The 23,975-nt window shown below is 34.3% G+C and overlaps 1 pseudogene; it reads left to right on the top strand.

Moving 5' to 3' along the window:
* Positions 1 to 20,838: 20,838 nt before the first annotated feature.
* On the top strand, positions 20,839 to 21,929 carry LOC123801161 (cyclin-dependent kinase 2-like; annotated as a pseudogene).
* Positions 21,930 to 23,975: the final 2,046 nt, after the last annotated feature.

The raw sequence follows: 23,975 nt of genomic DNA, 5'->3' as shown, positions 1-23,975 counted from the left end.
GAAGATGGTCAGAATTGGGACAGGTTTGAAGTTAGCAGGAGAGAAACAGGATGTAAATCTTGATCCAAACAAGAGGGAGAGTTTCACTTAATAAAAATTTATTTAGAAGAGGGGCGCCTAGGTGGCACAGCGGTTAAGTGTCTGCCTTCGGCTCAGGGCATGCTCCCAGCGTTATGGGATTGAGCCCCACATCAGGCTCCTCCGCTATGAGCCTGCTTCTTCCTCTCCTACCCCCCCTGCTTGTGTTCCCTCTCTCACTGGCTGTCTCTAGCTCTGTCAAATAAATAAATAAAATCTTAAAAAAAATTTTTATTTAGAAGAAAACTAGAGAAAGAAAGAAAGAGAAAGAAAGAAAGAAAGAAAGAAAGAAAGAAAGAAAGAAAGAAAGAAAGAAAGAAAGAAAGAAAAAGAAAGAAAGGGGAGAGAAAGGGAGAAAAAGAGAAAGGAAAGAAAGAAAAAGAAAGAAGGAGAGAAAGGGAGGGAGGGAGGGGAGGAGGGACAGAAGGAAGGAAGGAAGGGAGGAAGGGAGGAAAGGAAAGAAAGAAGGAAAGAAAGAAAAGCCAGAGAGACACAGGATACTTGAGAAAAGAGGATAGGAGAGGAGGAAAATAAATCTGCCTCATCCGGTATTTGGTTAGTGAAGTATAATATATTTCCCTCTAAAATTATAGAAACAGTATTTCCTCCCATTATTCCATAGTTACCAATGCCAAGTTTATAAAATCTGTATTATCTCAGAGGGGAGGTGGGTAGGGGGATGGGTAATAGGGATTAAGGAGGGCACTTGTGATGAGCACTCACTGTTACATGGAAATGTTGAATCACTAAATTATACACCTAAAACTAATATTACACTGTATGTTAACTAACTGGAATTTATATGAAATATAAAAATACTGAAACTGATACAAACTGATAGAGTTTTTAATTTTGCTTACATCTTTGGGAAGGGTTTGAGTGGGAGAGAACCCGAGTATAGTGGCAGAAATATTCTATACCTTGATTGTTTTTTTATCTACATAGGTGTAATAATTTATTGAGTGTGTACTTAAGATTTATATAGTTCACTTCATGTAAACAATATATCAAATAAAATACATCTTTCCATGTTTTCCAGTTAATTGCCTTGTACATTTGCAAAGTTTCAATATACAGCAAATAAGTAAAATTTATCTGATTGATTCACTGTTTTGAGAGATCTTACTCTAATATTGACTTTGTTTATAATTTATTTATATGTTAAAAATTTTATAGTCTTTTAAGACCATCACACAGTTTATTAATCTAGAGCAATGTTTTTTCTACATTTATTTGAGTGCAATATACTAAATATGCCTTACTATGTAACTATAACTAACTCAATTCTTCTACCTATGACCTAAGGAATGTATCTAATCTAAAGCAACTAAATATACTAGTAATCTCACAATTCAATATTGTGGTGGATCAAAATGTGTACAGTTTCATTGACGAAATTTATATAGATTAATACAGGTAGGTAGTAGACTTTTGTTTCCCTATGACCCCTTGAACCATGACTTATATGCAAATTCTGATAAAGTACACTAATACGTACTAGAAAACAAAAAGTCAACGATACCAGGGACATATCTGTCTTAACTACCTCCAATTGACATAGAAAATAGAATCTCTTTACATTTCATCTTCGCTGTCCAAATGATATCTGGCATATAACGTATGAAAATAAATGCATAGGTTATTTTTAAAACTTACTATTGGATTGATCAAATATCTGTACACATTTCACTTACTAAACAACATATTTACAGAGCTATCAAATAAAACATCTATATGTAGTTGCATGAAATTAAAATTCTAATTAACTTCACTTATGTATTCATTAAAAGCATCACATGTATTTATATATTTAAATGCATTTATATCATTTTATATTTAAGCCACTGTGAAGGGTGTCTTCATTAAATAATTTCAATATATATTCAAAAATATAATGTCGTAGGTACTGCACTATATAGATAAGAAAAAATGCAAGGTTATTCTTTTGGTGGATTTATTATGTAGTAAATAACACACAAATTAAATGTAAATATTAATACACATATAACAACATTTATAACTGCTAAGTTTTATGAGTGCATTAAAGAACATAGGAAAGTAAGCTTAGAATATTCTATGTATTTTCTTCCAAAGATATGAGTATATTTACAATAAAAATGTATATTTATGAGTTAAGCCTTTTGAATATGACTCTTAGTCTGCTGGTATCCTGGAGTACAATTTTGTGGGAGTATATATTCAAGAAACCTTGGCATTTTCTGTGCAAAATTGATTTGATTAATTAAATAAGTCATTTTTGACATTTGAAATCCGTATATTAATCTTCCATTGTCCTTTATTCCCTCAACTTAAGGGATCAAGAGAGCAAACTAAAATGGAACCAGATGGTTCTTAAAAGCACAGGTACAGATTCTAGTGTCCTTTGCACATGCATTCACTAAATTCAAATGCACTCTAATTTTGATTTCCATTGACATAATTCTGTTATTTCTTTGGCATAATTATATTACTCAAAATTAAATTTGTAATAGATATGCCCTTAAATTTGTCCTTGAAGCCTGCAATTATCCCTTAAGAATTTAAAGATACTTTAAGAAAATAAACAATGGATATAGACCATATGAGAATCTGTTTGAAAGGATATCATTATTTTCAAGATAACTTGTTAGTGGATATTAAAATGTTTTATATTGTTAAAACAAAGTTAAATTTTTTAAAGATACATTTATTTATTTATTGGGGGTGTGGGACAGAGGGAGAGAGAGAATCTCAAGTATACTCCCCCCAGAGCACAGAGCCCAGCACAGGGCTCGATCTTAGGACCCTGAGATCATGTTCTGAGCCAAAACCAAGTCTGTCACTTAACTGACTGAGCCACTCAGATGCCCCAAATAATAAAGTTAAATTTTCAATCATTTTCTACTCAGAATATATGAAAATATTTTAAGGGAAAGTCTGCTAACATTAAAGCCATGTTGAGTACTGTTGATGAAGGAATTGTATTTTCTTTTCTAAATAATGAAAATCAATGTGAAAATACATTGAATTCTGAAAAATTACAAAAATATAATATTTAAACCAAGAATCCATTAATCTTCAAGATGAAACACACCCATAATGTGACAATATTTTAAATTTTGGCGATCTAAAACTGATTTTGGAAGGTGTATTTTAGTATTTAGTAAAATTAGTAGCAATTGTGATTAGAAGCATTAAAAATTCCTCAATCTTTTGTAAATTGGGTTATCTTCTTACAAGTAATACTACCGTGCTCCAATTATGTGTCCAGTACTTGCTTGTCATTAAGATACACAATTAGAAGAAAACAGTGAACTTAAGCTGCTTAACATCTTCATTAATTTAGTGAGCTAAAAATCTTATGAACATAATAAAAACCCTAAATTTGTTATTTATTACTAAAATGAAAGGTGGTATGATAACAGCAAAATAACAGATAATTAAGAGGAAATTTTTACAGATACCACACCCCAGTGTTCTGTAAGAAAAGACCACACATGTGACCATTATATTTATAAATAGAAATTAGAGTTTTGATTACTTTAAAGGAAAAGACAAAGACACTAGTACCAAGGTAAATAAGGGTTGATCTAATGAGATAATGCCAAAGTAAAGTAGTGCTCTCAGGTTATTTAGTAGTGAAATTAATAAAAAGTATCCCCCAGGTCAGATGGAGGTGCAAATTACTAATCTACAAGTTAAATTCCAGTGACATCTAAGTGGTATTTTCCAACTGTTTTGTACTGCAGTTATCTGCAGATAAGGCCAGTTATGCACTACATTTATGGGGTGTGATTGGGTCTCCATATCTGCCATGTAAGGAGTGTGTCTGTCGAATAGTCAGAAGACTTTTGACACTCCTATCTGGAAGGCTTTTAATAAATTATATATATAGCCTATATATATAGCTTATAGATCTGAACTTTTTTATAAAAGATTTTACTTGTTTATTTGAGAGAGAGAGAGAGAGAGAGGAGAGAGAGAGCATAAGCAGGGGGAATGGGGAGCCGAGGGCCCGAAAGAAAGGGACAACCAGACACCCTGCTGAACAGGAAGCCTGATGCAGGGCCAATCCGAGGACCCTGAGATCATGACCTGAGCTGAAGTCAGACACTTAACTGACTGAGCTACCCAGGCGTCCATATAGATCTGAACTTTTGTGACATATTCCATAGTTTATTTAATTTTAAAAACACAGTTCAGTGGGAGTTGTTTGGAATCTGCTCAAAAAGTGAAGTAATGTCCCAACACTTTTAAAAGAAAATAATACAATTCATCTGCAAATCAGGGTGCATTGTCTTTACAGCTGTATCTGCTGCCCTGAGACCATGACATCTAATATCCTTTGACTTTGCTATTAAAGGAAAGAAACTCCACATATCTCTGCCAGTCTCAAAATAAAAGGATGCATTTTAAAAATTTCCATTTTTTTCCCCAGCCACAGATATCCGTCCAGAAGTCATCAACTTGAATTATGAAGTCATCTCTGTTCTACAAAAAGGTTTGGAATCTTTAGTAACTTCTGAGTATTTGATATGCAGAAGTAACTCATTGGAATCTTGATAGTAGTTTATCCTGGTTTAATTAGGCAGAGTGTCTCATTATGAGACCTAATAAAAAGATTTAAATGATGAACTCATTTGAGACAGGTTTGAGGCTTTCCTCCACTCGCGATGCCTGAGTCCTGATTTCTTCAGGGACAGACATTCAGGCAGGTAGCAGAAACTGCAGCAAAACAGAGACTGCCATCCCACTCTCAGGACCAAGAAAGATTTCATTCTGTAATACTGCTTACACCTCAAAATACTTCTAGGCATATCCTATAAAATAGTGTATAAAATTCTTGTCAGAGTTGAGTTTAGGTTTAAAAAAATAGAGAAGAAAAAACATAATAAAAAAAGATAAATGGGAATAGAAATACTGAGGATGAGACATTAGAATAATCATACTTGAAATTACTTGATAATTGACTTTTTCTTACATGGGACTTTTCTAATTATAATTATTATTAAAATGATGATTTGACCTAGATAAAATAGTTTATCTCTGTGAGTCACTGGAAGCACAGTCTTTATTTCATTTTCTATCTACTCATATTACTTGCAACATAAAAGAACAAAAAGTGTTCACCTCATTCCAACTTTGAAAGAGAAGTAATAAAAATAATAGATTCCTTATCAATGACAGGAATTTGAAGAGTACAGAGTATTAATACCATTCATTGTTTTATTATTTTTTCTTTAATACTTATAGTGAGTTTGGACTAGCTGTAAGGCTGAGAATATCTCTCTTACATTTTTTCTCTGTCTCCAATCTAAAATGGCATGCATTGCATTATGTAAGACGGTCGTCATCTTTTCAAGTGAGCACTGACCCCTGCTCTGGCTTTAGGATTCTTATTTCATCCCTTTACGGAGACAGGTCTGTTCCAAAGTCTGGGTGTTACTGTAGTTCCATTATCCAAATTACATCTGTCAGTTCTTCACAATACTTTATATTATATATTATATATTACACAAAAATCCCTCCCCCATAAGGATGAAAATGTTTTTTTATTAATTTTTAGTTTATTTATATTTATTTTTATAATAGGTAAGTCATTACTTAATCAAAAAGAAATGTGCTAAACCAGATTTTAAAACTCGTCAGTCGTCTTCAAAAAACAGTAAACTTGTATATGCACGTGTGTGTATTTGTGTGTGTGTGTTTGTAAAATAAGTTGTGGTGAATGTTAATAAATTTATTGCAAAATAAAATTAAGTGAAGAAAAATAAGTTATAAGATTGAAAATTAGTTCATTTTAAGATTTAGGAATAGCCTACATAATTTTTAATATAAATGAAATAAAATCTGTGACTGTTTACACTTATAATGGTGTTGAAGATGATGATTATGCTAGTGATTAATATGATTGATGGATGGATTGATTGATTGATTATACATACAGATGCTCTTTGGAGTCCTTTGCCAATGTTGAATTGTTTGAGCTCTAATTTGAGTACTATTTTTGTTATAACTTTTTAGATGAAGAATTTAAAGAAGAGAGATGTGGGTTTGTTTGCCTAAGATGGTATGGTTTATGACTGACACAGCTAATTTCTCACCACAAAATGCATTTGAGTAAAAGCTGTGATTTGTAGTCTTAAGCTAATGACTACTAATAAAAGTTATGACATATCTTAAATATATTTTAAAAGTACAATTTGCCCTAATAGTGATAATATTATGATAAAATTATGAAATGTATTATATTAAAATGTTAAGGAACCAATATATGATATAGCTATTCAAATGAGAAAAAAGTTGCTGAATAAAAGGGGAAAAATAAGGTCTAGTACTTACATTAGTTGATATGCTATGATTTTCTATCAAATTTTTAAACTGTAAGTAATAAATATGTTTTGTTTTATGTAACTCATCCAGCCTTTTGTTTGAATAAAATAATTGGGTTGAAAAGGTTCTTTCCTAGAGGCAGACTCAGAATTATTCTCCTAAATGAATAGGTACCTTCCAAATGAAAATGCATTTTTTAACAGAATGAAAAACATTAATGAGTCAAGTATCATTTTGTGTAGTTAAACATGTCATTCATTAACTGATATAGAGGAAATATGGCAGGAAGTCCAGATCTTGACCAAGTATTTATTGGGGGGGGGGAATACAGAAATGATGTACTAGTTTGCTATGATTGACATAACAAAATACCACAGACTATGTGGTTTGCAAAACAGAAATTTATTTTCTCACAATTCTGAAAGCTAGTAGTCCAACATCAAGTTCTTAGCAAGGTTGGGTTCTTCTAAGTCTCTTTCTGTTGCTTGGACATGGCCATCTGCCTCTTGTGTCTTCACATGATCTTCCCTTTCTCTCTCTCTGTCCTAGTTTCCTCTTCTTATAAGGACACCCCTTGTATAGGATTTGGGGTTACCACAATGACCTCATTTAAACTTAATTATCTCTTTAAAGACACTATCTTCAATCATAGTCACATTCTGAACTACTGAAGTTTAGGATTCAGTATATGAATGTTGGGGAGACCACAATTCAGTCCATAATAGATGGTATAGATATGTTTGGAATTTTGGTTCTGACCATATTTCTATGTTGTCTGAACTCAGAAAACAAAAATTAGACTTCTGAGGCCTACTCTTTTTCTTTATGAATATATATAGAGGGTATATTAAATATATTTAAAAGTGGGAAAGGTATATTATTAGACTAATTAATAGAGTACACATATTTCTGACACTTTGAATCCAGGAGAAAAGCTAAATATAGGATTGTCCTTGTGTGGGAGCCAGAATGAAAGAAAACAGAAAGGGTCTAACCTAACTAGACAGCAAGGGCTTTTTTTCATCCCTTTGTGTGTTTAGTGCAGACCCAGTGAAGCTACAGTAGGTAATCAGGGACATGGCTGAGATGTGGTAGCCAGATGTAGTAGCCCTTACAATACCTAAGGCCTTATCTCTGGAACCTGCAAATACCTATTGTTTACCTGGCAAAAGGGAATTAAAATTACAAATCAACTGACTCTAGAAGTTGTTCTGGATTACTAGAACAAGCTCACTATTTAACGAGCATTCTTAAAATATAGAAGAGACAATATCAGAGTGATGCAGCGTGAGAAAGACTTGACTGGCTATTATGGCTGGCTTTGAAGATGGAAAGAAGCCACTTGCCAAGGAATCCAGATATACTCTAGAAACTGGAAAAATTAATGAAATTGATTCTACTTAGAGCCTTCAGAATGCAGCTCTGTCAACATTTTGGTTTTAGGAATTTGTTACAGCAGCAATAAGAAAGCACAGGAGAACATTAAAATAGATTTAGTAAAACAAATTTGCCCCTAAGAGATTGGAAAAGAAAAAAAAAAAAAAGAATCCATGTTTATAAGAGAGATAAATCCAAATGAAGAACAATCCAAAAGAAGTGGATTTACTTTTGCCAAAGGAAGACTGAGAGTGAGCAAATTTGTAGGCCCCATTCACCTTGAAATACCAAAGACTTTGATATAATTGAGAATTTTTTTTATTATTATGCTGTTAGTCACCATACAGAACATCATTAGCTTTTGATGTAGTGTTCCATGATTCATTGTTTGTGTATAATACCCAGTGTTCCATGCAATACATGCCCTCCTTAATACCCATCACCAGGCTAGCCCATCCCCCCACCCCTCTCCCCTCCGAAACCCTCAGTTTGTTTCCGGGAGTCCATAGTTTCTCATGGTTCATCTCCCCCTTCATTTTTCCCTTCCTTCTCCTAATGATCTTTCTGCTATTCCTTATGTTTCACAGATAAGTGAAACCATATGATAATTGTCTTTTGCTGCTTGACTTATTTCACTTAGCATAATCTCCAGTTCCATCCATGTTGATGCAAATGTTGTGTAGTCATCCTTTTTGATGGCTGAGTAATATTCCATTGTATATACGAACCACATCTTCTTTATCCATTCATCTGTTGAAGGGCATCTCGGCTCCTTCTACAGTTTGGCTATTGTGGACACTGCTGCTCTGAACATTGGGGTACATGTGGCCCTTCTTTTCACTATATCTGTATCGTTGGGGTAGATACCCAGTAATGCAATTGCTGGGTCATAGGGTAGCTCTATTTTTAACTTCTTGAGAAACTACCACACTGTTTTCCAAAGTGGCTGTACCAACTTGCATTCCCACCAACAGTATAATAGGGTTCCCCTTTCTCCACTTCCTCTCCAACATTTGTTGTTTCTTGACTTGTCAATTTTTGCCATTCTTACTGGTGTAAGGTGGTATCTCAATGTGGTTTTGATTTGAATTTTCCTGATGGCTAACGATGTTGAACATTTTTTCATGTGCCTGTTAGCCATTCATATTTCTTCATTGGGAAAGTGTCTGTTCATATCCTCTGCCCATTTTTTATTCGATTATTTGTTTTTTGGGCGTTGAATTTGAGAAGTTCTTTATAGATCTTGGATACCAGCCCTTTATTTGAAGTGTCATTTGCAAATATCTTCTGCCATTCCATGGTTTGCCTCTTTGTTTTGTTGACTGTTTCCTTTGCTGTGCAGAAGCTTTTTGATATAATTGAGACTAAAAAGACCTTGGGTTTAGAGGAAAACAAAAAAATAACAAAAACAAACAGAAGGAATTAAAGTTTATAGTTTCTTTCCTGAATGAGTACAGATGCTATTTAAAAATTTAAAATAAGATCTAAGTTTATCTTCAGAAGTTAAAGTTTTTGAATAGTAACATGGTTAGCTAACCCTCAGCCAGACTTCAAGTAAAAAAAAAAAAAATCAGTTATTGGTGCCACAGGGGCAAGAAAGCCACTCTAATTCTTAACCTAAAAATTGTGTACCAAGTGGAAGGCTTTAAGTCCAAACAGAACACCCTAAAAATTGCCTTTATTTTTTTCTTCTGTATGGATATTGTGCATTAGTCATAAATTAAAGTAGGAGAGGAGGTCCATAAGACAACTGAAGAGAAATCTGACTAGAGGCTACTGGAAAAGCTCATTAATGAAATGATCCTTATGATTATCCCAGCAGATTGTTTTAGTAAATTTTCCAGGCAGTGGTATAGGGAAAAAGAAGGAGGCAGAGCCCAGCAGTTTCTCTAAATTGAGGACAGGGATGGAAAGCCAGGGAGAGCAGCAAGGACTCTATTCAGAGTCCATAGGACAGAATACCAGAAAGGAGAAAGCTACACAGAGACAGAGATCTCTGGAGATTTGCAGATGACCCCTGGAGAGTCTTAAACTGATTTATAAGAATGTATATGAAGATAAAACTTTATGCTAAGAACCATACGAAAGAATTAGAACAATCCCAGGAGCACATACAGTGATGGCAATATTTCTGCCCTCATCAGCCACAGTCATAGGACAATGGATATAACAGGACATAGGGTTTATCTCAGTCTTGGATTGAGAACTATAATAAACATTGCTGTAGTTGAATGTAGCAAAGCTTAAAACCAAGAACAAAAGGACCAATTGTTTTTAAGAAACTTTACATTAAAACAGAAGAAAGCTCAAGAATATTTGTAGAAATATGCAAATATACAAAGTAAAACTCAACAATGTTTGGAATCAGAAAAATCACCAGGCATGTAAAGAAACAGGAAAATATGACCCATAAGAGAAGAAAAATAACTACATAGATAATATAAATGTATTTTCTTTTACTTGAATATTATAAAAGATAATTATTTGTTAAAAACAAAAGTAATAATATTGTTTTTTGTGGTTATAATTTTTTTAGTAGAAAAATACATGACAAAACTAGTACAAAGCCTGATCAGGGAGAAATGGAAGCATAGTACATTAAGGTTCTTATGCTACATGCAAAGTAGTATAAAATCACTTAAAAGCAGACTGTAACAAGTTAAGGTATATACTATGAAGGTTAAAGCAGGGTTTCTCTAAGTTGGCACCATTGACATTTTTGGATGAGTGATTCTATGTTGTGGAAGTCTGTCTTCTGCATCATAGAAAGTTTAGTAGTATTCCTTGCCTCTACCTGCTAGTCACACCCTTCGGTGTGTCTTGATACATTGTCAAAAGACCTCTAGGGAGAAAAATTTCACAATTTAAACAACCACAGGACTAAATCAACCAATATTATATTATAGTAAAGAGTAATAACTAATAAGTCAACAAAAGAAATAAAATAGAATTGTGAAAATATTATATTAATCTGGAACTAGACAGATCAAGAAAGAAACAGCATGAACAGAAAATAACATGATGTTGATTTTAAAGTCAATTGTATCAATAATCACAAAATGTAATTGACCCAGTTAAAAGGTAGATGTTCTCAGATTTGAATTAAAGACCAAGGCTGAACTATATGCTTCCTACAAGTTATTCATTTTATTTTTTTATTCATTTTAAATATAAAGGTGCACATAGTTAAAATTTAAAAGAATGGATATATTTTATCACACTAACACTAATAACAAGAAAGTTGGAATGGTTATATTTAAATTAGACAAAGAAGATTATAGAAGAAAGAATATTACCAGTGGTAAAAAAGGTTATTTTATAATGATAAAGTGAACAATTCATTAAAAGAACACAAAGATCTAATTATTTATGCATCTAATAAGAGTTTTTCAAAGCACATGAAGCAAAAACAGGTAGAACAACTGGGAGACAGAGATAGATCCACAGTTATACAGGGAGGTTTCAGTACCTTTTTCATTGATTATTAATAAAAAGAAAAAGAAAATCAATAAGGATGTATAATATTTGAACTACAGTTTCAAAACTGTGACCTAATTGACATTCACAGAAGTTGCCATCCAACAACAGAACACATTATTTTCCATGAAAGAGGAAAAAAGGCCATGATTGATCACATAATGGCGTTTATGCCCAGTCCTGGAAATGGTGACACCCACTTCTATCCACCAGTTTTCAGAACCTCAGATTCATAGGTTATCTGCACATTATCCATCCTACCTTACGAGAAATGACTGGAGTGATAAGGAGACTAGGTGATAAAACCTTGTAGAATTAATGAATAATTAATTATATAGTAAAGGGAGTTCTTCTATCACCAGATAGATAAATTAGAATATTACAGGTAGGATTTTTTCCCCCCTTTGGTCACCATGTGTACTGTGGCTTTTCAACAGAGGAGTGCTTCTATTTATCCCTAAAATAAAAATACTGCCTGTGGTATTTCAGCGTATCTCTACCCAGTAAAAGAGGAACTCATTTTACTGAACAGTTATTTATGAATTTTATCAAGTTTTTGGTTTTAGATTTGGAAGAAGAACGGAGCTACAGTAAATTTCTAATGGATAACTATTCAGGTGAAAGCAATTAATTTTGACTATGTTTAGCAACTGGGACACTGAAGAAAGCTCAATGAAAAGCTGTTACACTAAAAATGTCTTCAAATTTATCCAAGCTGATTTTGTTAGACATTGCTGTGGAGCAATTGCTAATTCCTTACAGAATTTGGACAAGTTTATATCCTTCATTATTAGATTTTGAGAAAGTAAAGCAGGTGAATTACAGAGCGTGGAAAAAAGAGCTATTAATTAATTCTTTTCCTCCTCTCTCAAAATGGCTATAATTGATTATCCTAAGATCAGCTTTAAGAAAATATTGAGGAACTTTGATAAACAGTTTAGATACAACAATCTGGACTCTGGGCTCCAACTTTTCTAATTATGTATGAGGAATCTTTTGCTCTTAGATAGATTCAGGGATGACAGCTAATTTTTATTGTTTATTAAATTATTTTTCATGTAGGAATATTAATGTATAGGTCAGTTGTAATTTGATCGTACATATAGAATAATTTTCTGACATATGTGAACATAAAGTTTATTTAATCTGGTAGTTCCATTTGAAAATATGATTTCTTCTTACTTGATTTTTTTTGAAAATATGCTACAAAGAAGAAAGGAATATTCTAATGATAATGGTGCCATTACAACAGTTAAGAGTTTGGGAGATGGGAAAGGACTTACCAATTCTTAGAAATTTCCACTACTAGGTCTTTTAGTACTCCAAGGACTCTTGTGTTATATGCTGGAGGGACACATGATGGCTACAGATTCCAGGTGATTCAAGAGCCTAGTCAGACTGCTGCTCTTTCTGCATCAGCTGGGTCAGAACTGGCGGCCATTGCTGGCCATAAACTGAGCTGTCAGCTTCACCATGTCCAAGTCAAAGGCTGAGATTGGGGGGGGGGGGGGCGTGATGAACTCAAAATCAGGAGGGGGCTCTTTGAGCTTGGTGGTCTCTTGTTGTTCATTTAAATCTGCAGATAATGATCCATGGGAGTTGGACAAGAAATCAGGGAGTATTATTAGCTCTTCTAACAACAGCCTGGTTTGATTTATTTTTAATAGTGGTCCTCTTGTTTCTTAGCCAATATGGGATAGTGGTTCTTTTAATGGATCTTTTGCTTGAATATTATAAGGGATCTCTATTAATAAGGTCACAATGCATTGATAAGAGAGAACCTCTCTGTCTTCTGTTATTTGGATACCAATTATTTCATCTGGTGAGCCACAAAGTTGTAATTTCCAGAATGTTTAATTTCTGTTGTTATTTATTTATTTATTGCCATTTAGGAAGATGATTTATTAAACACACTTAAATGAAAGATGACTTAGTGTGGATACAGTTGGATTCACAGCTCTTTAAAACTGTTAAGCCATATGTTTTGTTTTTTGTTTTTTTGTAAGATTTTATTTATTTACTTGAGAGAAGAGCGCAAGCACAAGTGGGAGAGGGAGAAGCAGACTCCCCACTGAACAGGGAGCCCAATGCAGGGCTGGATCCCAGGACCATGGGATCACGACCTGAGCTGAAGGCAGCCACTTAACCAACTGAGCCACCCAAGTGCCCCAAGCCATATGTTTTGAATGTCAGTTTCCAATTCTTTTTTTTTTTTCCTTGCTAAGACCTATTTGAGGTTGAGATACTTAGCAAAATGGGGAGAAACTTCCCTTTCTTTTACCTTCTGTTTTCTCAGAATATTTTGAAAATTTTCTAAAATCAATTTTTAAAATGATTTATTGATTCAGCTTTATTTCATTTGCAATTTGGAATCTCTGCTCAGTCTAGTCTTAATGGAAAGTTTTCTGGAATAGCTTTATGTGGTTCATATCGTACTTTTCAAGCACATTTATTCGAATTATGAACAGCTATACTATTTAAATGTTGTACCAGCTTTTTGTACTCTGCTGCTTTTAACATTTCTCTCTAAGGTGTTAACAATTAAATGAACTATTGGATTAAATAAGTATTAACAAAATCCTTAATTCAGAAGCAAATTCTGCCTGTCTTCCTGATTTAAGAAAATCTTTAATTATTGACCTTACCTTGGCTGTAGATCAGGGTTTAAATGCAACTTGTATAGATCCAGCATTTGGTCCAGAAATCTTAATGGAATATATGCAATAAGATTGTTCTTCCCCTTAGAACAAAAACTAATGAAAGAGTCGTTCATTTATACCAACCAGAAGAAGGGGCAGGCAAAAGGAGAAATTTAAGTGGATGGTAGAATAAAAAAAAAAAAAATAGAGAGAGGCAGGTTTTAAGAAGTTTAGGTTTAAAATGGTTTGAGTGTGAATCATTTTCCATGACTTCTGTTAGTTTTTAAAATAGGATATCACTAGAGAGTTCTGAAGAGACGATATCTTTAATTTTGAGGCCTCAGGATATAAATCAAAGAAAATGAACTATTGATTGATCTGATTTTCCCCCCTTTCTAGAGTTTTTTTTTGTTTGTTTGTTTTGTTTTTAAAGATTATTTACTTAATTTGAGAGAGTGAATGCCAGAGAGAAAGAGCAAGAGAGCAAGGGAGCACACTAGCAGGGGGAGTGCTCCCCAGGAGGAGACTGCAACTTTCTTTTAGATGAAATCACGGCACATAAGAAAGAAGCCACTACAATGCTAACATGTATGCTTATAAAAGGAGTCTCTATTTCCAAACTAAGCAGAGGTAAAAATTGGTAATAGAATTTACATCTCAACTACCATTGATCTGGAATACAAAATAAGCAAAATAACCCTCTTTTGTCCTTTTTCATGCCAGCGAATGTTCTGAAGTTTCTAATGAGGGATCTAAGACAAAGTTTGAGCAAGTGTCTTTTTTTTTTTTAATAAAGATTTCATTTATATATTTATTTGAGAGGGAGAGAATGAGAACACATTACAGGGGAGAGACAGAGGGGGAGTGAGAGGGACAAGCGGACTGTGCGCTGAGCACAGAGCCTGAAGGTCCTCAATCTCATGACCCTTAGATCATGACCTGAGCCAAAACCAAGAGCCAGAACCAAGAGTCTGACACTTAACCGACTGAGCCACCCAGGCACCCTGAGCAATTGTCTTTGTATGAATTAGTCATTAGATGAATGCAGCTAAAATATTAGTCTTTTGTACCAGCTTAGATTTGAGACTTATTAGAATTATGCTTCATCCATTCCTTATGGAGTACTCCCTCACAAACTCTACAGAGACAAAACAATCAAATGAGATGAGATTTTGTATAACTAGACAAACGAAAAACAGCATTGACTGTCACAGCCAAGAAAAGCCTAAGAATGCATGGGGACTAAATATAATACAGTATTTCAGATGGGATCCTAGAACAGAATATAAATATTAGGTAAAAACTAAGGACATTTGAGTCAATTATGGACTTAGTTAACAATAAAATATGAATATATGTAACAAATGTGTGATACTAATGTAAGATGAAAAATTGAATGTGGAGTATATGGAAACTCTCCATACTATCTTTGCATTTTTTTGTGAATCTAAAACTATTATAATATAAAAATTTATTTTAAAAATCGAGAATAAATAAATCGATAAAAGAATAAGCAATTTAATGTCAAGAATACTTAAAAAATAATGTTCTTCCGAGTCAAGGATCTAATTAATTTATACAAAGACCTATTTGCTTACAAATTCCAGGATAACTAAGCGAATTAAGAAAGAAAATCTCAATCGGAACTTAAACTGTCGTTTAAGGAATTATCTGGCAGCAAATCTAAAGGACTGTCAGGACACAAAGACACTAGTGGGCAACTTTTTTTCCCCGAGAGGAAAACCAGAAAAGATGGTCTTCAAAACAAAAATCAAACAAAATATCATTGAAGCCTTCAACGGTCAGTGCTGTAGTGCCTGAAACAGAAGTAAAATTCATGGCTTGTTTATGAGATTCCCTTGTAAATCGCAGCTTCCTTGAGCACAGCAAAAGGTGCTGATCTTATGTAGGGTTTAAAGAAGTATGAATGAAGTTCAGGAATTGGCAGACTTTCAGAAATGGAAGTGTTTAGAAATGGTTGACCTTTATCTGTAGAAGTATATTTAATGGATTGTTGCTGTTACTTATTGGCTGACTTCCAGAAGCATTCACTGAAGTGAATTGTCATTGATTTATGAAATGAATATAAACTAGTTCCAGTGGTTATGTTTTATCTTGGCTAGGAAAAAAAAAATTGTTCTTTTCCTAGAACACTAGGAATTTTTATTATCACATCAAATAGGATATAAATATATCATTGTTCAACATTGTTTTGTTTGATAACAAATTCACTAGCTTCCATAATGATGTCTGACAGATGTTACATCCTGGATACTGTCTGTGAGGGCCAAAGCTCTTTCAGTGTTACGGACCTAATCAGAGAATGTAGGAAGAACTGTGTAATACTTAATAGTGTTCCCTTCTCATTTTTATTGAGTTTTCTACTATTTCAAAGAAACTTAGCAATCTACCAAGAGTGTCTTAGATAATCATGATTCACAAGTGAAATAAAATTGCATTTACCTCCATTCTTTGTAACTATAGATTCCAACAAAGCAATTAGTGGAGTTTGCAAACTTCTGCCCTCGATAAATGTTTCTCATTATATGTAAAGACACTATGGTGTGAAACTAATATTATACAATTATATTTATAATGGTGATATTTTGAGTCTATGTTTCAAGTTTTGTGCTAAGAATACATCACAATTGATCATTATAATAATCCTATGAGGAAAATAGGAAATGGAATAATATAACTGGCAAATCCTTTCTTTAAAAGACCTATTGAATTGGAATTCAAGTCTCATTTAACATGAAATTGTGAGACAAACTGCTTTTACTTAAATGCTCTTAATTTTTATTTTTTTTAATTGAAATGTAGCTGACATACAATATTATATTAGTTTCAAGTATACAACATAGTTATTCAACATTTATAAAAATTATGAAATGATCACCAAAATTAGCATAGTTACCATCTATCATCATACAAAGTTATTACAATATCATTGACAATATTCCCTATGCTATACTTTATGTCCCCATGACATTTTTTATAACGTGAAATTTATACCTCTTAATCTCTTTCATCTATTTTGCTTCTCCTTTCCTCCCCCCATTCCTGGCAATCACATTTGTTCTCTGCTTTTATGAGTCTCTGTTTTGTGTGTTCATTTGTTTTGTTTTGTGGACTCCACATATAATTGAAATCATATGATATTGCTTTTCTCTGACTTTTTTTTTTTAATTATCATACTACCCTCTAGGCCCATTCATGTTGTCACAAATGGCAAGATTTCATTCCTTTTATGGCTGAAAAATATTCCATTGTGTATAAATCTGGTAAGCATTTAATGCTCTTTAATTAATGCCATTTCTTCAATGTTTATAATAAGATGAAAAATAAAGACATAATAAGATTAAAAAATTACAACACAGGTCATTAAGCCAATAATCAATACATTTACTCAGCTGGATGATAGGTTACAAATAGGATTAAATTTGAAGGAGTTTTGTATGTGGCAATATATAGGTAATTCTTTTTCAGACCAAGATTCCCACAAAGAACAATTCAAAAAGGTAGAAAAAATATAGATATTTTCCTTTTTCAGGTTTCAGAAAGATTGAGGGCATTAAGAAATTTTGTGTATTTATTTGGAAGAGGAAGAAAGTTAAAACAACTTACTCTGGAGTGGAGGGCTACATTTCCCTCCAGGCAATTGTCCATTCAGAAGAAAAAATATAAACTGAGAAGATGAGAATATGAATAGAGCTTTCATCTGTATCACTCATTTGAAGAGCTCTGATAAATCATGCTTTTGGAATTTAAGAGTGTTACCTTATTAGTAACAGAGATGAGAAAGTAGACTTTATGTAATAATTGAAACCCAGTGTCAAATTGTCTTAATATCTGAGCCTATTAAGGATATCTGCATTTATTCTAGCTAGCTTCTAGAAGTAAAAGTAAATCCATTTGGGAAAATTAATATAATATAGAACCTCATATTCCTTTGAATCTTTAATTCATATTGTCTGGAATTCTGTTTTTAAAAAAGAAAGTATAAACAAATTTAAAAGGGAAAGAATATAGTAGAAGTAAGAATTAATTTTTAAAGAGAAAAAAACAAAAAGAACAATTGCATAAGAGCTCCAAATATTGGAGTTGTCAATCAAACAAATTAAAATAACTATGATTAATATGATAAGAAATTAAATAACACAATAGACAATTACAGCAGAGAGCTGAAAACTATGTAATGGAAACAAATGTAAATTGTATAACTGAAAATACAAATATTTAAGTTAACAACTGAGCAAATGGCATTAATGGCAGATAAAGCACAGTTGAAGACCTAATCAGTGAAAGCATACATTTAAAAAGGAAGAATCCAGGTACAAACACAAAAGAGACAAAATATACACAATACAGAAAATTTTAAAGAAAGCATAGTGAAACGTCTAACACACATGTGATTTAAATCCCAGAAGGAGGGTAGAAATAATGAGGCAGAAAACACCGTGGAGGAGATAGTGGCTGATAATATTCTAAAATCAGAAACGACGATAAGTTATAGTTTCAAGAACCACGACAAAACTGAAAAGAAAAAAAATTTTAAAAATTACAAAGCACCAACTGGAAAATATGTGAAAACGTAAAGATAAAAATAAACTCTAAGTGGTAACCATATGTAGCTTTCAAGTACTTTCACCATTGAGACTGACAGGTCACTTTATTGGTCAACAGAGTAAAATGAAATCCAGAAGATACTGAAGTCATATCTTCAAAGAATATTTCTATACCAACCAACCTAGAATACTGTACTAAGTTAAAAATAAAGGTTACAGACAAATTAGATTTTAAACCAAAGACTGTAATAAGAGATGAGTAGGGACACAGTATCATAATTAAAGGGTCTATCCAACAAGAAGATCTAACAATTGTAAATATTTATGTCCCTAACTTGAAAGCAGCCAATTATATAAACCAATTAATCACAAAATTTAAAAAACACGTTGATAATAATGCAATAATAGTAGGGACTTTAACACCCCATTCAGAGCAATGGACAGATCATCTAAGCAGAAGATCAACAAGGAAACAAAAGCTTTGAATGACACACTGGACCAGATGGACTTCACAGATACATTCAGCATTTCATCCAAAGCAACAGAATACACATTCTTGTGTGCACACAGAACATTCTCCAGAATAGATCACATACTGGGTCACAAATCAGGTCTCAACTAGTACCAAAAGATTAGAATTATTCCCTGCAATATTGTCAGACCACAGTTCTTTAAAACTTGAACTCAATCACAAGAAAAAAAAAAATTGGAAGGAACACAAATACATGGAGGTTAAAGAGCATCCCACTAAAGAATGAATGGGTCAACTGGGATATTTAAAAAGAATTTAAAAAATTCATGGAAGCAAATGAAAATAAAAATACAACAGTTTTCAGAACCTTTGGGATGTAGCAAAGGCAGTCCTAAGAGGGAAGTTAATATAACAATACAAACCTTCCTCAAGAAACAAAAAAAGTCTCAAATACACAACCTAACCTTACACCTAAAGGAGCTGGAGAAAAAAACAGCAAATAAAGCCTAAATCCATCAGCAGAAGAGAATTTATAAAGATGATCATCAACATTTTTCACAGAGCTGGAACAAATAAGTCTAAAATATGGAACCATAAAAGACCCCAAATAGCCAAAGCAAACTTGAAAAAGAAAAGCAAAGCTGGTGGCATCACAATTCCACACTTCAATCTATATTATAAAGCTGTAGTAATGAAGACAGTATGATACTGCATAAAAACAGACACATACATAGATCCATGGAACAGAATAGAGAACCCAGAAATGGACACTCAATCATATTTCAACAAAGCAGGAAATAATATCCAATGGAAAAAAGACAGTCTTTTCGACAAATGGTGTTGTATGAATTGGACAGCCACATGCAGAAGAATGAAACTGGACCATTTTCTTATACCATACACAAATAAACTCAAAATGGTTGGAAGACCTAAATGTGAGACAGGAAATCATCAAAATGCTAGAGGAGAATACAGGCAGCAAACTCTTTGACCTTGGCCACAGCAACTTCTTGCTGGACACGTCTCCAAAGGCAAGGGGAACAAAGGAAACAGTCTACAAAACCAAAAGACAAGCAACAGAATGGGAGAAGATGTTTGCAAATGGCATATCAAATAAAGGGCTAATATCCAAGATCTTTAAAGAACTTACCAAACTTAACACCCAAAAAACAAATAATGCAATCACGAAATGGGCAGAAGACATGAACAGATATTTCTTCAAAAAAGACACACAAATGACCAACAGACATATGAAAAAATACTCAACATCACTCAGCATCAGGGAAATACAAATCAAAATCACAATGGGATACCACCTTACACCTGTCAGAATGGCTAAAATTAACAGCTTGGGAAACAACAGATGTTGTCGAAGGTGCGGATAAAGGGGAATCCTCTCACACTGCTGGTGGGAATGCAAACTGGTTCAGCCACTCTGGAAAACAGTATGGAGGTTCCTCAAAAAGTTAAAAATAGAGCTACCCTACGATTCAGCAATTACACTACTAGGTATTTATCTAGCAATTTTTGGGTGGAGTCTTTTGGGTTTTCCACATAGAGCATCATGTCATCTGTGAAGAGTGAAAGTTTGAGTTCTTCTTTATCAATTTGCCTTTTATTTCATTTTGTTGTTTGACTGCTGAAGCTAAGACTTCTAGTTCTATGTTGAACAGCAGTGGTGATAGTGGACATCTTTGTAGTGTTCCTGACCTTAAGCAAATACTTAGAATGAATGTTAAACAAACAAACAAACAAAACCTAATACTCGATCCCAAACTGGGGCCGGCTGAGCCCTGTTCCCACTCCCCACCCCCCAAGCCCTCAGCCCCCTTCCCCCACCAAGAAATCCTGTGCCTTTTGCAGAGTTCCCAGGCCCTGGCTGCAGGGCTGGGCGGACCTGACTTACTAGCGATTCATGGAGAATTTCCAAAAAGTAGAAAGGAGGGGCGCCTGGGTGCTTAAGCATCTGCCTTTCGCTCAGGTCATGATCTCAGTCATGTTCCCGGGGTCCTGAAATCGAATGGCCTCTCCCTCCCTGTCGTGCTCTCTCTAGCTCTCTAGCTATCTCGCTCTCTCAAATAAATGGATAAAATCTTAAAAAAAAAAAAAAGTGGACAAGATCAGAGAGGGCACATACGGAGATGTGTACAAAGCCAAAAACAAGGTGACGGGAGAGTGGTGGCGATTAAAAAAATCCGTCTGGACACTGAGACAAACGGTGTACCAGTACTGCTGTAGGAGAGAGATCTCTCTGTTTAAGGAGCTTAACCTCCTTCACATTGTCACGCTGCTGGATGTCATGCAAACAGAAAACGAACTCTACCTGCTTTTTGAGTTTTTGCACCAGGATCTGAAGAAATTCTTGGATGTCTCTGCTTTGACAGGCATTCCTCTTGCCCTCATCACGAGTTGTCTGTTCTAGCTGCTCCAGGGTCTAGTTTTCTGCCATGCTCATCTGATTCTGCATCAAGACCTCAGACCTCAAAATCTGCTTATCAAAGCAGAGAGGGCCATAAGCTAGTCAACTTTGGACTAGCCAGAGCCTTTGGAGTATACCCTTGTACTTACACTCATGAGGTGGTGACCCTGTGGAACCGAGCACCTGAAATTCTTCTGGGCTCCAAGTATTACTCCACAGCTGTAGATAACTGGAGCCTGGGCTGCATGCATCTTTACTGAGATAGTGACCCACCAGGCTCTATATTCCTGGAGATTCTGAAATCGACCAACTCTTCCGAATCTTTCGGATTCTGGGGACCTCGGATGAAGTGGTCTGGTTAGGAGTTCCTTCTATGCCTGATTATAAGCTGCATTTCCCCAAGTGGTCCCGGCAAGATTTTAGCAAAGTTGCTCCTCCCTTGGATGAGGATGGATGGTGCTTCCTATTTCAAATGCTGCACTATGAACCCAACAAGCAGATTTCCACAAGGCAGTTCTGGCTTTCTCTTTCTGACTCCCCCTTTCTTCCAGAATGTGACCAAGCCAGTACCCCACCTTCTGCTCTAATGTCCTTCCCCTAACCCCTACACCCTGTCTCACCCTCTCCTCCAGTGGGAACCCGATCTGGCTTGGCCCTGGGCTGTTTGCCCTCTCATCTTGTCTGGCTGCCTTAATACTCACTTCCTCTTCTTAGCCAGCCAACTCTGGGAATGTAAGGGGTGGCACAGAGAAATAGGTGAAAATGAAAAGAAGCTTCAGTATGAGATGTGCTAGGACCTACCTTGGAACTTTTGAAAATCAAGCAAGACAAAAACATAGGGAGGGGCCTGTTTTAAAGAATTAGGTTAAAAAGTAGATGCACCTAGTTTATACGCTAGTTTCCGTGTTTCACCTCACCTAACAGTCCGGGAGACTCCAGACTGCAGGAGAAATGATTGCCCCCAGTCCCCTTTCTTCCCTCCCATGGGCAGGAGGTGCCTGGGTGGCTCTAGGACCAGGTTTGTGCTTCATCATGGCTTTACAAGTGAGGCAAGTAAAAGTTGTGTGAATTTTTCTTTTCCTTTTAACAATCTTAGTTTTTCATGTGCCAGGTCCCATCTTCTTCTGAAGGTCACCCCATAGGAGTGAAAGTTAGGGTTTAGACAACGTTTCGAGAATGCTGACCCTTTTTATAGGGCTGTGCGTGAGGGCATTGGGAGAATGTTTTTCTTTAAAAGAAGGATGAACAATTATATTTACATTTCAGGTTATAGTAGTTTTTTAGGTGAAAATGGGTGACTTTGTTGCCATGTACACCTTGGGGTTTCATAATGCAAATGTTAAAAGTATTTTTTTTTAATGATTTCGTTTCTCCTCTCCCACCGCTTGTCTTCGAGTGTTCTTGCTATTAACATTATTTGTAATTTAGTTTGTAATTCATTAAAAACAGAAGTTCTTAGCTTAAAAAAAACAAATATTCAACTTAAAAGACAAAATTTTTGATTTGGTATATTAAAAAAATCTAATCATATATTTCTTAAAATAGATACCACTAAAATATAATGATATAGGAAAGAACAGAGATGGTGAAATAAAAGAGTGTTAAAACTTGCATGATGCTATGCTAACACCTGGCACTACAGAATTAAGGAAATAATATTCAATTTAGGTAACAATGGGTAATGACATAAAGACAATACACTAGGAATATCTGCTACTATTAAATACTAATAATGTGTGTGTTTGTAACAAATAAAAGTACAGGTCACACATCCCAATTATAAACATGAATTTAAACACAGCAACATAGAATAAAGAGAAAAACAAAACAAAAGGCATATTATGCTGCACCAGGACTACCTAAAAAACAAATGTAATTTATATATTTAGAACACAGCAGTCAGAAACTGTAGAATAATATACATTACTTTGAAATGCATATGAAACATATAGTGAAATTCATTTTTTCTCCTTAACTTTATGAAGAAAATAATTATATAAAATAAACTGTATCCTTTCACATGGACTATTATCTGGGTTTTTGCCAGCTTTTTACATGAGTGAAAATACCACCTCAAACAAGGTAGAGAGTATTTCCATCATCTGCAAAAGATTTCCCACTTCTCTTTAAAATCTGTTCCTCTGTGTGAGACACACTCCAGATAATCACCAATTTGCTTCTTTGATTCTCTATATTGCTTTTTATACAAATAGATTCACACAGTATACAGTTGTTTCTGTCTGTGAATTCCTACAATACAGAAAATGTGTCTTTCTCAATCCTGTTATAACTGGCATTAGCAGTGACCCTCCAGTCTGGGAAATAACCATTATGACATGAGTGCATTACAGGAACCAGGGTAGTCAGCAAGCATGACAAAACAGTAATGTATTCTGAAATAGTTACACACACGTATATGTATCAGTACATATCTTTATAACTTATATATATATGAATATAATTTATGTCTTAGAACACTGCACACAGAAACTATATTATGTATATAGCATATATTCACACATGAAATTACAAAATAATAATACTTGAACTTGTTTCTTTTTACCCACAGTAACTGAAAGAAAATTTTAGCTGGCACTGATTTACTTCTGCCTGCTCAGAGAGCAATAATAAGT

Source organism: Ursus americanus, chromosome 10, assembly GCF_024610735.1.
Source record: "Ursus americanus isolate L20-20 chromosome 10, mUrsAme1.1.p, whole genome shotgun sequence".
In the NCBI taxonomy this organism is placed as follows: domain Eukaryota; kingdom Metazoa; phylum Chordata; class Mammalia; order Carnivora; family Ursidae; genus Ursus; species Ursus americanus.
This window is presented reverse-complemented; position numbering and strand designations above follow the sequence as displayed.